Here is a 15,194-nt window from a genome sequence, read left to right on the forward strand (position 1 = left end):
GCAGGCACCAGGGACAAACAAGAGAGGGGGCTGTGGAAGGGAGTCACAGGAGCCAGCAGCCAGACAGGAGGTGGTGGAGGGGGCGGAGGGCAGAGGTGGGCAGCTGGTCCTGTCTCAGCCCTCCTCTCTCAGGCCCAGCCTCTGAGCCACCTGCTGGGAGGGTGGGGACCCGGCCACAAATCACCATAATGGGCTGTACGTGTTGCTATGGGTCCTGCCAGAGTGCCAGGAGCTGCTGCTACTAAAGCTGCAGGAAAAAAAAAAAAAAAAGTCAGAATGAGGCTGGCGAGGGAAGCCCAGGGATGCGGGGCTCAGGAGAGGGAGAGGGATGTTTTCTGCTGGTCGTCAGCCGGGTGCTGTGGATGGCCTGGCTTGCTGGGAGGTTAACCTGATGGTTTCCAGGGCTGTTGCGTTTCTTCAGTGGCAGCCCTTGGGAAGGTGTAGGCAGGATGGAATCAAGGGAAGAGATGGGCAGGGGGCCAGCGGCACCCCACCGACCAGAGCAGAGCAGGAAGGGCAGCCAGGGGCACAATCAGAAGTCCTGTTGGGCATCTGACCCCCACCCTCCACACAGATCCAGCGCTCAAGTACCCAGTGGGAGTGGAGGAGATGCAGCACACCCCATGGTTGCCCTGACCGTGGCTCACTGATTAGAGCCCGGTCCCTAGGAGCAACCAGCAACTAGCAAAGGAAGGCGGTTGGTCAATCCCCGGCTTCCTCTCCCTGCAAGTGTGGCTACTTGACATTGCCTGTTCTATACCTGCAGCAGGATCCCCCAGCGGGGTTCACTGTGGCACCTCGTGTGACTAGGACCCCTTTAGGGGGTGCGTTTCCTTTCCAGCTCATGTCCCTTCTCCTTCACTGTGCTTCCTGGGATCAACTCACTTGCACTTGAACCCTTAAAGCAGGTCTTGCTTTTGTGGAAATCCAACTTGGATGATTACAGGCTACCAGGTGCTAAAAACTTTGATAGAAATGATTATAGTAATAGCTATCGAGCACTTTTAAACTCTGGTGTTGGAGAAGACTCTTGAGAGTCCCTTGGACAGCAAGGAGATCCAACCAGTCCATCCTAAAGGAAATCAGTCCTGAATATTCATTGGAAGGACTGATGCTGAAGCTGAAACTCCAATATGAAGAACTGACTCATTTGAAAAGACCCTGATGCTGGGAAAGATGGAAGGCAGGAGGAGAAGGGGACAAGAGGATGAGAAGGTTGGATGGCATCACCAACTCAATGGACATGAGTTTGAGTAAACTCCAGGAGTTGGTGATGGACAGGGAGGCCTGGAGGTGCTGCAGTCCATAGGGTCGCAGAGTCGGACACGACTGAGCAACTGAACTGAACTGATTGAGCACTTACAATGTGCCAAGCACCATTCTAAACATTTTACCTGTATTAACTCATTGAGTCATCTCAACAATCTGTGAGTGTGATTTCATTGAATCATCTCAACACTCTATAGGGGGTGATACCATTATTAATCCTTATTTGACAAAGGGGAAAAAGAGACACAGAGATGTTAAGGAACCCGACGATGGTCACACAGCTAGCAAGTAGCAGAGCCAAGAGCATTGCTTACTCCAGAGACTAGTTTCTTAATCATGCATGTGAGCCAAGTCACTTCAGTTGTGTCTGACTCTTTAAGACCCTAGGGGCTATAGCCTGCCAGCCTCCTCTGTCCATGGGATTCTCCAGGCAAGAATACTGGAGTGGGTTGCCATGCCTTCCTCCAGGGAATCCTGACCCAGGGATTGAACCCTCATCTCCTGAAGCTCCTGCATTGCAGGTGGATTCTTTACTGCTGAACCACTGGGGAAACCCCAGTTTAATCATCACACTAAATTACAGGCCTTTCGGATATTCCCTGAGTACCTCTTTATTTTAGGCCTTGTGTTTGTATGTTGGGATCTAGAGGTGAATTAGACAAGGGCTCTAACCTTGGGGAGGTCAAAATAGAAACATACAAGAAATAGACAAGTCAATGCAGTTTTGAGAGGTGTGTCCAGAGCAAGGAGAGTTTAGAGGCAGAGCACCTAGAGGAATCAGGAAGGCGCGACTAAGGAGGTGCCACTTGAGTCCGGTCTTAAAGGAAAAGTTGGAACTGGAAGATGGCAGGGGATGAATGTGTGGAAAGAATCCAGACAGAGGAAACAGTGGGTTTAAAGGGACCAGTGTCCACCATGGTTGTATTCTGTATGGCTGGAGCGCAGGAGTGAGTTGGTTTTTTGGCTTTGTTTATTGTTATTGTTGTTCAAGGTGGGTACTGGTGACTGATGGGAGAAGAGGCAGAAATTAGATTATGGAGGGTCCTTTTGCCATGCCAAGGGGAGAGAGAGCTCCCCGGGGCTCTGACTGCGTTTGCCATGCTTCATTTCTTTAGTGGGTGTTGAATACAAGGCTGCTCATTATATTTTATTCTTCTCTGGCCTTTCTTATATTACTGAAAGATTCCTACTTAAAAAAAAATGATTTAGAAGGGAGGTGATATATGTATAATGCTGGGAGGGATTGGGGGCAGGAAGAAAAGGGGACGACAGAGGATGAGATGGCTGGATGGCATCACTGACTCGATGGACGTGAGTCTGAGTGAACTCCGGGAGTTGGTGATGGACAGGGAGGCCTGGCGTGCTGCGATTCATGGGGTCGCAAAGAGTCGGACACTACTGAGCAACTGATCTGATCTGATCTGATCTGATGGCAGAAACCAACACAACACTGTAAAAAATAAACTAAAAAAAATAAAAGAACTAAAAAAAATTTTTACTTTACCATGTTACTCTTCTTATCAGTTTATAATTTGATACTTCATTGCTCTTTATGTGTAAAATGGAGGTACTAATATTCCCTCCTGGAAATATTCTTGGAATAAAATTTTTTAAAATAAAGGTGTACATGAAGACAGCTTAGAAACAAAATGTTTCTACTATAAATTGGAAGATTAGAAGATTTTCATTGTAGAACTTGAAGCAATCACCCAGGAACTGGATTAGCAATTTATAAAGCTTCATTTTTAACAGATAGTGTTAGTAAATTTCCCCTTTTACCTAGGGGTCTTGAGGTTGGAATTTAGTTTTCCTGCTTAGAGAGCTACAGTTCAGACACAGGTTTTAGTTCACATATGTTATGCATATGACTACAGCGAAGACATGTCACACAGCATCAAAGTATGGAACCAGATTTGAGTACTGAAAGTCACACCCAGCTTGGGAGAAAATTTTCTGAAAAATCCCTTATTTGGAGCAACATAGGAGCTAATTCCCATGAAGACTCAGGAATCTGCATCTAAATAAATATTTCGGATGTTCAGTGGTCTAGGGCATAAGAAAATATTTTTCATACAGTTCTAAAATCTCGGATTCCATTAGATACAACTCTAATGGTAGAAAGTGAAGAGCTAAAATGCCTCTCGATGAGGGTGAAAGAGGAGAGTGAAAAAGCTGGCTTAAAGCTCAATTCAGAAAACTAACATCATGGCATCTGGTCCCATCACTTCATGAAAAATAGATGGGGAAAAGTGGAAACAGTGGCAGACTTATTTTCCTGGGCTCCAAAATCACTGCAGATGGTGACTGAAGCCATGAAATTAAAAGATTCTTGTTCCTTGGAAGAAAAGCTGTGACAAACCTAGACAGCATATTAAAAAGCAGAGACATCACTTTACCAACAAAGGTCTGTCTAGTCTTTGGACTATGGTTTTTTCCAATAGTCATGTACGGATATGACAGTCAGACCATAAAGAAGTCTGAGTGCCAAGGAATTGATGCTTTTGAATTGTGCTAGAAAAGACTCTTGAGAGTCCCTTGGAAAACAAGGAGACCAAACCAGTCAATCCTAAAGGACATCAACCCTGAATATCATTGTAAGACTTGATGCTGAAGCTGAAGCTCCAATACTTTGGCCACCTGATGCACAGAGCTGACTCATTGGAAAAGACCCTGATGCTGGGAAAGATTGTGGCTGGCAAGATACATTATATTTGATGCTGTGACTTTAAAACAACCTGAAACAGCCATCTTTCAGTAGGATCACTGTTGGGAGAGAATTCTCTAGGAGTCTTTTGGATTTCTTCACATCTTGTAAGCAAGGCATGGATGATCATTTAAAGGATAATCTTTTAAAAGATTTTGTATAGCAGACAATGTTGGAAGTTAGAGATAATGTCTCTCTCTTACATGTATCTAATATTAACTTAAAATATCCCTTTTGTTATTTATTAGTTTTCAGGATTATATATGTTCAGTCAAGCTTATTAATTCCGTTGTCCTTGTAGATTTTTTTGGTCTGCTTGACCTATTAACTGTTGAGAGAGATATATTAAAACTATCCATTCTGATGGAAAAAAAAATAAAAAGGATTTAAAAACATATAAGAAATTAGGAAGTAAACAATCCTCCTGGATAGACCAGAATCTTTACTCTCATCCCACGGACACTCTAGCCCTGCAAAAGTATCCCAAAGTCTCATGAGCTTTCCTGGCACCAGGACACACAATCAGAGTCAACTTTGAGCTCTAGGAATGTTTGGCAACTACTTTTACAGTTTGGGTCTGGACCCAAAGACAAAAATTTACCTATCTTCAAGTCTTCTAAATTAAGCCTCAAGGGACCTTTTGGATTTGGGTCTCTGTCATACCAGTCATAAATTGACCAGGGTACCATCTATGTTCCCATCCAGGACATTAAAAATGATGGTACTAAGGACTTCCCTGGAGGCCCAGTGGTTAAGATTCCGCCTTGAGATGCAGGTTACTCAGGTTCAACCCCTGTGTTGGGGAACTAAAATCCTACATGCTGCAGGGCAGCTAAGCCCTGTGCCACAACTACTGAGCCCATGGGCTCTAGAGTCCAGATGCCACAAATAGAGAGCCCATGCATTCCAAGGAAAGGTCCTGCATGCCATGGTGAAGACTGTTTGTGCCACAACTAAGACCCAACACAGCCAAATAATAAACAGTTTTTGAAAATGATGGTGCTAAATGCAGTGTAGTATCATGGATTGGGTCTTGGAACAGAAGAAATGGAAACACTGGTGAAATTTGGAGTGAAATGCCATTGTTCAGCTCTTCATTTTGGCCAATTCCGTGGATATAGACAACATCAGCGTTAGAAGATACTGAATGAAAGGTGCGCAAGAACCCTCTGTACTATCTCTGCAACTTTTCTATAAACCTCAAATTATTCCAAAATAATGTCTTTATTTAAAAGTCCTGGTGGACATTACGGGACTGAGGCTTGGGCTGTAAGGTAAAGCCCTATTCCCAGTTGACATCTGAGCATGGTCGCTGAGCCGGTATTGTGGTTCTGTCTAGCCCATCTTTCCTCTTCTTGTGTGTTTATACCTCACTGAAACCTGGGTACTCCATACCTGCCACATTTTCCTGATTTTCCCAACTGGTAACTCTTTTGAGACGGGAATGAAGGTAATGAGGGTGCTCTTGGAGAGAGAATACCACTGGATCAAAAAGTTCCTCAGAGGCTGCCTTGAAGTGGCATGCTTTCTTGCCATGTTTTTAGAAGTTAATCTATGAAAGATTTATTTTTCATTGGCCTTTTCAGAAATCTCTAGAGCAGAGCAGACCTGTTTTCCCCAAGGAAGAAAGACAGGAAGAGGATTTCAAGGATGGCAGAGCCCAGCAATGAAAGGGACGCATTGTGAGCCTCTGTGTACCTTCCTTGGTGATTTCTTGTTTCTGCTTTGCTCGGAGGGACCCAGGAAGGTAGAGCAATGAGGAGTTAGTCACCCATGGAGGTGTCCCATTCTGATCTAGAGATAGTGGGGACCTTTCCGTCTTTCCTAGGCAGGCGACATGGCAACTCGTCTTCCCTTACATTGTTCTAATTGTCCCTGCTGATTAATGAGGTCACTTAAGGTATCAATTATTATCCTGCCAAGAGAATGACTATTAGACTGAAACAAAGGCCCATGAACTTGCTTATTCTATTAAAAAATAAAGTAATGAGAGATGATTAATGGTGTGTGTCCTGAGAGGAGCCACAGGAAGGGATGGGCAGGAGAGGAAGGTGGAAATGAGCATCTTCTGATTAGGGGGTAAAAAAAAAAAAGGTTCTTGTTTAAAAATAGCTTTCTTCCTTTCAATCCCTCTTCTTGAGAGAGCCGTCTAGGCTTAGTGTCTCCACTTGCTCGCTAGTAATGGCTTCCCCACTGTAACCCAGTTTCAGTCTGACCACTCCACCATACTGCTCTGGGGAAAGCCACCACGGCACTATTTGCCATATCCTTCGAGCCTCTAACCCTCCCTCACCAGACCCATCAAAAGTGTTTGCTGCCATTCACCTCATTGTCCTGAGTCACTTACTTTTTCTAGCTTCTCTGACACCAGCAACTCCTCACCTGTTTGTTCCATTTCGTACGTGTTCACTGAGCATCTGCTGTGTGCCGGGCACTGTGCTGGGCCCTGAACACATAAAGTCAACCAAGATGGACAAAGTCCTACTCTAACTTACATTCAAGCAGAGGAAGGTAGGCAATCAACAAATAAATACATATCAAGAAGCCGTTGAGGCGTATGAGAAAATAGATTGAGTGGCGGATGAAGGATGATGACAAGGTGTGATCACACGGGAGGTGAGGCCAACGGGAGCCTCTCTGGACGTGGCACCTCCATCCCTTTCACACGCCAGTCCCTTACATCCTGCCGCTGTCTCCAGGTTCCCACAAATTCCTGTGTATCATCTCACTCTCCATATACCTGGGCAGGATCTTGGGGACTAAGGGATTTCTCTGGATCAATCTGCACTTTGCAAAGTGTGGCACCAAAGATGACCAAAAAGATGGCATCCAGGGGGGTAAAACCTAGTTCCAAGTTCAAGCTGCCAGTTGACCGAGTCTAATGCTCTAGATAAGGGGACAAGAATTCAGGGTTAAGGAAGCAGTTCTGAATCCAGGGCTGTGGAGTGTCATATGAATGGCACCCCTAGGAGTTGTGCCCCAGGGTGGCCCTGGGAAGCAGATAGAGTTAGAGAATCATACAGATACTGGCAGAGCCCCAAACCCCCTGCAAAAAAATCCCGGGTGACCAAGCTCACTGCCCTTGTGGCTCCTTCCTCTCGGGTCTCCCCAGGTGAGGACACAGGGAAGGACGTTCTAGGATAATTGCGTGGATAATTCAGGTTGATCCCCCGCCGTTCACTGCCACCATCACCCGTCACCTGTGCCCTGGTCTTCAGTGCTGTGCTTCACGGGGCACAGCTATGGGCCCTGCTTGCCTCGTTTCCACAGTCCAGCCGGACCTGGGGACCCAGCCTGAGCAGAGGCCCTGTCACTGCTTTGGCTCAGAAGGGAGTCTGTGCACTGCGTCTCAAAGGCCATGGTTCTGGAGGCTTCTGTGCACCTGGTTACCTGGACCATGGGAAAACAGCAGCTGAGGCCCTGTGGCCTGGGCCTCGCCCTGCCTTCCACCATGTCCAAGGGGCCTTAGTGCCCAGGTCAGTCACAGGGATGGAGAGGGTCTTATCCATCACCTGCTGGAGGTGGGTGTGCAGCAGCTGGTGATGATGATAGTTGTCCTTCCTGGCACAGGTGCAGCACCCTGGAAGTTCTGTCTCTAATATCGAGATCCCGGCCCTGCAGACCAGGTGCCAGGCGCAGAGCCGGCTCTGGTGGCCAACAGGAAGAGCACGGTGGTGCAGGAGCAGGTCAGGCGGGCCACCCATTCTGTCAGTGCAACCTCCCCACCCTCTTGCAGATATTTTCAGCATCTCAACGCACCCAGAGCTCACAAAGACCCTGCCTGCTTTCTTCCCAAGCTGGCCTCAGCATCCCCCAGAGGCTAGGCAAGCACAAGTCCCCAGAATGGAGAATCTTCAGGGAGAGACACTTGGGCTGGTCACTTATATTTGAATAGCCATTGTTTGCATCTCCCTGGTGTGCAAGGAACAGGAAATGCATAGAATTTCCAGATAATGCCTATTCTCAGATGGTGCTATCTCAGGCACTAGGTAGATCCCAGTTGCTCCATGGAGCCCCTTGAGGGCGTTCAGACTTGGAGGGCAGCAGCCTTGATGGAAAGAGAATGGCTCCCCTTCCCAAAGAGAAGATGTCCCTGGCCCTATTTGGAGGAGGTAGCTACAGAGGCAGCAGTCTTCTGGAACACGATGGCCCCTCTTCCTCAAAGTCCCCTTCCCCATATCCATCCCACCACGCCCTCCTGACCCACCTCCTGAAGTTGGATGTTTCAACCTCTGCCGTGGAGGATCAGGCTGGGTCAGGGTTTTCCAGAATCCCATAGAAGCAAATAAAGTCTGTGCCTGAGCAGCCTCTAGAAAAACCCCCTCTCTCAGGGAGACTGGTAATTAAGCAGTCATGGCAAAGATGTGAAGGAGGAACAGCTGGTTGTCTCTGTTTGTTCTGGCACTGGTTGGAGAACAATTTCATAAATTACTCATGAAGTTGGGTGTTATCTTTTCCTCCGCTCATGCCATCTTCTTTGCTTCCAATGACCTTCCTGTCCTCTCACTACCATCCATGTCCTTTGCATGATTGGCTAATAATTTATCTTTTCCATCAGCTCAGGCTGGTGGTGTCAAAATCCCCTGGCACATCTCATTGCTGCACTTACTGTGTTGCATTATCATCGTGTCTTCGGCAATAATAAACTTAGTTATTAACTCCTATTGAGTACATGGCGCTGTTCTCTAATGCTGGGTATAGTCCAGGGAATCCAATGAATAAAAATCCCTGCCATCATGGAATTCACATGCTGTTGTGGAAAGATGGATTTAATAAACAAGGATTCATCAAATATGTGTCAGATGGTGATTTGTGTTATGCAGAGAAAATACAGCACAGAGATCAGAAACCAGGAAGTGGCGGTGGGGAGGGTTGCAATTTTAAATGGCTTGTTCATTGCAAACCTCAGTGTAAAAGTGAACAAAAACTTGAAAAAGATGAGGAAACCAGCCTTGCACATGTTGGGGGAAGAGATGGGATAGCTGGAGAAAGTTACGGGAGCAACATGTGCAAAGGCCCTGAGAAACTGCCAGAGTGTGTTCGAGAAACAGTAAGGACCCATTAGGCCGGAGCGGCTGAGCAGTGGGCGACGAGTTGGAGATAAAGAGAGAAGTAATGGGGTGGGAGTGGGTAGTGGTAGCAGAGGACTGCCCAGGGCTTGTAGGTTGTTGTGAGACTAGGACACTTTTAGAATTCTAAGCAGAGAAGGGACACGGTTGGATTTAATCATGCTGGCTGCTCTGTTGAGAATGATCTGTAGGAGGACAAGGGGGAAATGGGGAGACCAGTTAGGAGGTTCTTGCAATAATGGGGCAAGAGGCATATGTGCCCATCCATACACAGGATGGATGACCGTAATGAAGGTGATAAGCGTGGCTGAACTTCCAGATAAATTAATGTGAATGCTTGAGGGCCAGGTCTGGATCTTATAAATATCTATCCTCAGAACCAAGCATACATCTGCTGATGGACATCTAGGTTGCTTCCATGTCCTGGCTATTATAAACAGTGCTGCGATGAACATTGGGGTACTCGTGTCTCTTTCCCTTCTGGTTTTCTCAGTGTGTATGCCCAGCAGTGGGATTGCTGGATCATAAGGCATGTCTATTTCCAGTTTTTTAAGGTATCTCCACACTGTTCTCCATAGTGGCTGCACTAGTTTGCATTCCCACCAACAGTGTAAGAGGGTTCCCTTTTCTCCACACCCTCTCCAGCATTTATTACTTGTAGACTTTTGGATTGCAGCCATTCTGACTGGCGTGAAATGGTACCTCATAGTGGTTTTGATTTGCATTTCTCTGATAATGAGTGATGTTGAGCATCTTTTCATGTGTTTGTTAGCCATCTGGATGTCTTCTTTGGAGAAATGTCTATTTAGTTCTTTGGCCCATTTTTTGATTGGGTCATTTATTTTTCTGGAGTTGAGCTGTAGGAGTTGCTTGTATATTCTCGAGATTAGTTGTTTGTCAGTTGCTTCATTTGCTATTATCTTCTCCCATTCTGAAGGCTGTCTTTTCACCTTGCTAATAGTTTCCTTTGATGTGCAGAAGCTTTTAAGGTTAATTAGGTCCCATTTGTTTATTTTTGCTTTTATTTCCAATATTCTGGGAGGTGGGTCATAGAGGATCCTGCTGTGATGTATGTCAGAGAGTGTTTTGCCTATGTTCTCCTCTAGGAGTTTTATAGTTTCTGGTCTTACGTTTAGATCTTTAATCCATTTTGAGTTAATTTTTGTGTATGGTGTTAGAAAGTGTTCTAGTTTCATTCTTTTACAAGTGGTTGACCAGAGTTCCCAGCACCACTTGTTAAAGAGATTGTCTTTAATCCATTGTATATTCTTGCCTCCTTTGTCGAAGATAAGGTGTCCATATGTGCGTGGATTTATCTCTGGGCTTTCTATTTTGTTCCATTGATCTATATTTCTGTCTTTGTGCCAGTACCATACTGTCTTGATAACTGTGGCTTTGTAGTAGAGCCTGAAGTCAGGTAGGTTGATTCCTCCAGTTCCATTCTTCTTTCTCAAGATCGCTTTGGCTATTCGAGGTTTTTTGTTTTTCCATACAAATTGTGAAATTATTTGTTCTAGCTCTGTGAAGAATGCTGTTGGTAGCTTGATAGGGATTGCATTGAATCTATAGATTGCTTTGGGTAGTATACTCATTTTCACTACATTGATTCTTCCAATCCATGAACATGGTATATTTCTCCATCTGTTAGTGTCCTCTTTGATTTCTTTCACCAGTGTTTTATAGTTTTCTATATATAGGTCTTTAGATTCTTTAGGTAGATATATTCCTAAGTATTTTATTCTTTCCGTTGCAATGGTGAATGGAATTGTTTCCTTAATTTCTCTTTCTGTTTTCTCATTATTAGTGTATAGGAATGCAAGGGATTTCTGTGTGTTGATTTTATATGAATGGATAAGAAAGCTGTGGTACATATACACAATGGAGTATTATTCAGCCATTAAAAAGAATACATTTGAATCAGTTCTAATGAGGTGGATGAAACTGGAGCCTATTATACAGAGTGAAGTAAGCCAGAAAGAAAAACACCAATACAGTATACTAACACATATATATGGAATTTAGAAAGATGGTAACAATAACCCTGTGTACGAGACAGCAAAAGAGACACTGATGTATAGAACAGTCTTATGGACTCTGTGGGAGAGGGAGAGGGTGGGAAGATTTGGGAGAATGGCATTGAAACATGTAAATATCATGTATGAAATGAGTTGCCAGTCCAGGTTCGATGCACGATACTGGATGCTTGGGGCTGGTGCACTGGGACGACCCAGAGGGATGGAATGGGGAGGGAGGAGGGAGGAGGGTTCAGGATGGGGAACACATGTATACCTGTGGCGGATTCATTTTGATATTTGGCAAATCTAATACAGTTATGTAAAGTTTAAAAATAAAATAAAATTAAAAAAAAAAAAAAAAAAAAAAAGAACCAAGCATAGTACATGATATGTAATAGGGCACACAGTGAATGTTTGTTAAATGAATGATTGAGGAGAAATACTTTTTCAGTGTTAATGGTGGGAATAAGTCAAACTCTGGTCTCTCTTCTGAACTTATACAATCATGATCTCAGGTAATATCCACCTAGATTTCCTAAGCTAATGTTGTAAAGAAGGCCATTCATTGGTGTGCTAGACTGAGAAGTGTGGGGAGCCAACTCTATTTTTCTTGCTGCAGAACTTCTCAGAGCCTTTATTACAGTAATGCTCAGAATCCCAACACTTCTTAGTTTGAGGAGCCATTAAATGCTTCAGTAATTTTTCCATTGTGCTCCATGGCTAGAAGAAACACCTATCAGCTCCATCTGTTAAGTAGCAAGGTCTGACTAGCTGAATAAGTACTTACACCCTAACAACTCTGTAGCTCTTTGAAAAATAATCAATATAAATTGAAAGAAAAAAATTACACTTTTATTTCATCCTTAAAAAGCTGCAAGTAATTAATGGACTGTGTGTACTTCTTGGTCTCTACAGAACTTCTTAAATGGACACTATCAGAACTCCTCTGGTGGTCCAGTGGTTAAGACTCTGTGTTCCCACTGCAGGGGACCCAGGTTCGATCCCTGGTCAGGGAACTAGATCCCACGTGCTACAGCTAAGACCTGGTGCAGCCAAATGAATTAAGAAAAAAGAGATTGGACACTAGCTCACCCTATTCCATACTGTTTGTCACACGGTACCTACGTTCTATCACAGCAACCATCAAACACCCATCTGCAAAGAAATGATATCATTTAATGGAATGGAGCTTCATGTTGAAACTGTAACGACTTTCAGCTAATCCTTTGGGTGTTCAACAGATACTGAGGATCACAGTGTCCCTGGAAAATTTAAAATATCCCTCAGTGTGCTGGTAAATCCCCTGCAGCACCCCAGGGTACCTTGGCACACTATGGTGCTGCTTTGAGTGTAGCATTTCCCAAAATTATTTGCACATGTCTCAGGCAAACCTCAGAGAAGGCAATGGCATCCCACTCCAGTACTCTTGCCTGGAAAATCCCATGGACGGAGGAGCCTGGTGAGCTGCAGTCCATGGGGTCGCAAAGAGTCGGACACAAGTGAGCGACTTCACTTTGACTTTTCACTTTCATCCATTGGAGAAGGCAATGGCAACCCACTCCAGTGTTCTTGCCTGGAGAATCCTAGGGACGGGGGAGCCTGGTGGGCTGCCGTCTGTGGGGTCACACAGAGTCAGACACGACTGAAGCAACTTAGTAGCAGGCAAACCTATTAATATAACACAGGATAGTATTCCATGGATTGTACTGGGGAACTGCTGGGAGAGAGCTGGAAGAGAATAACCAGAATTCCCTGCTCCAGAGCCAGAAGCTACAATCCTATGGAAAATGCTCCTGGGTGTTGACCAAGTATTTGTATTGAGAGGATTTGCATTTCCAATATAGCGTGCTGCTAGCCTAATTTTAGACCTCAGCAGGAGGGCCTGTTAAGACTCCAGACCTTGCTTCTACAGCCTGCATGCCTCCTAGAAAGTGTATATGAAGATGTAGAAGCCTAGAATTGTTCCCACCCAACCATGTACTTAAGACATATTCTGGCTTCCAAAAATAAATGGACATGGGCAGCTGAAAACAGAGGTTTGTACAGCCAATGGATGTTCTCTGGAGAGACTGAAACACTTGAGAGAAGAGCCTTTGGACTTAAGCTAGGCTTTTTCAACAGCTATCTGACTACTGCTGGGTCACTCCCAGAAATGGGGGTTTATTACAAAGATCCCCAGATCTTGGCAGCACAAGAACCATCTCTACAGAATTTTGGTTACTGTGGGTGTCAGGACTTCTGAAACCAGGAGAGTCAATGCTCTTATATCCAATGTAGCAGCAACATGATCTCTATGACCTGCTGCTCTGGGCATTTCATATCCCAGAAGGCTTCATGGAATCCCAACCTACAGGATACTCTGAGAAAAAAATGTGTTTGTATATACATATATACAGATACATATACATGTATGTGGGCTTCCCAGGTAGCACTAGTGGTAAAGAACCTGCCAGCCAATGCAGGAGACATAAGAGACACAGGTTTGATTCCTGGGTCGGGAAGATGCCCTGGAGGAGGGCACAGCAACCCACTTCAGTATTCTTGCCTGGAGAATCCCATGGACAGAGGAGCCTGGAGGGCTACAGACCACAGGGTCCACAAAGAGTTGGAAATGACTGAAGCAACTTAGCACACACACACATATACTTAAAAGCAGAGAAGGCCCAATTTTTCCAAGTTTGCTAGTTTTAGGAGCTCTTGATGAAATGCAAATAGAAGGTATCAGTGAGAACATGTTTCAGTAGGGGTGTCTGTGTGTGTCTGTGTATTAAGTGTGATTATGACTAATGTCCATCAATTACCTGAAAATTACTGGATAATGTCTGTAATGATAGTTCTGTTTTTAGCTTAATGGTTTATGTGTCTAACTAGTGGCTGCTGTCTGGAGTAGGGCTGCTGGCAAATCAAAACACTGTTTGCCAAGCCTGTCAGTGTGACAAATGTTGCTTACATTTACTCTTTTATTCCCAAGGTCAATTGCCATGTCTTTTTTTAAATATCATTGTTTGATGTGCTAAGTGCCTTAAATGAGAGCCACTTAATAAAGGCCCAATTTGCTACTTTACTGTTTATTCCCCAATAATTCTCTATTAGTTGGGCTCTTTAAGATTGCAAGGAAGAGATGTGCATGGATCACCCGCACAATTACTGAGCCCATGTGGCACAACTAGAGAGTTCATGCATGGCATCGGAAAGATTCCACATGATGCAAGTATGATCCTGCATGTTGCAACTAAGACCCAATGTAGCTAAATTAAGTTTAAAAAGAATTCAAATTAATTCTTTAAGAAAAAAGAATGAAAGGGTTTATGATCAAATGTATTGGGGAACTGTTATATAATCTGTTCCTGCCTTGGAAGTTTGCTATTAGCTTATTAAAAGCCCCCATAAACCTTTTTTTTTCTATTTTCTGAAAAATTCTTGCTTCACTTTGTTTAATCCTGCATTTCCCATTTCTATTTAACCACTGAACACCTGGAATATCCTTTGGAGAATAATCTAGTTTTTGTACTTTGCAGGAGAATTGGGTTGTGTTCATTCAGCACTCCGTGTGTTTGGCGTCCCTAAGACCACTTCTTTTAGCTTAGGTTCAATGTTTGACTAGGACGGCTCAGAGGACTCAGCATATAGTCACACTCCTGACTATGATTTATTATAGTGAAAGGATACAGAGCAAAACAGCAAAGGAAAACTGTTCATGAGATGAAGGTTGGGGGGAGAAACCAGGCACAATCTTCCAAGAGTCCTCTCCCAGTGGAAACACACAGACTGAAGCTCAGTTGGAGACTCAGTGCCCAGAGTTTTTACTGGGGGCAGATTGCATGGGCACCCTCTGCCTGGCATGTGTCGAAGTTCCAGATTCAGAGGGAAAACAGGTGTTCAGTAGAAACCACTGTGTTTGCACAGATAGTTTAGGACACTCTTATCAGTTCTGGGAAAGATGGGGACCCTCCTGAAATCCATGTTCCCAGACCCCAGCCAAGGGCCAACCTTGTAGATTGGCCTTTCACAGGACAATAGTCAAGGCTTTTCTGTCTACTCTCTGATGGTTATTCATTCATTCATTCTTTACATATTTGTCTTAATCACCTCAGGTTGCTAGAACAAAAACTCCTTAGACTGGGTGGCTTATAAACA

General features: G+C 44.5%; 1 protein-coding gene and 1 non-coding gene across 3 annotated transcripts in view; both read left to right on the forward strand.

The window, feature by feature from the left end:
* Positions 1-15,194, forward strand: part of CSMD2 (CUB and Sushi multiple domains 2) — a 683,179-nt gene that overhangs the window by 102,770 nt on the left and 565,215 nt on the right. The window lies entirely within an intron of this gene.
* On the forward strand, positions 12,000-12,073 carry TRNAG-CCC (transfer RNA glycine (anticodon CCC)). The gene has a single exon. It is a non-coding gene; the product is annotated as a tRNA-Gly (tRNA).

Source organism: Bubalus kerabau, chromosome 6 (assembly GCF_029407905.1).
Source record: "Bubalus kerabau isolate K-KA32 ecotype Philippines breed swamp buffalo chromosome 6, PCC_UOA_SB_1v2, whole genome shotgun sequence".
In the NCBI taxonomy this organism is placed as follows: Eukaryota; Metazoa; Chordata; class Mammalia; order Artiodactyla; family Bovidae; genus Bubalus; species Bubalus kerabau.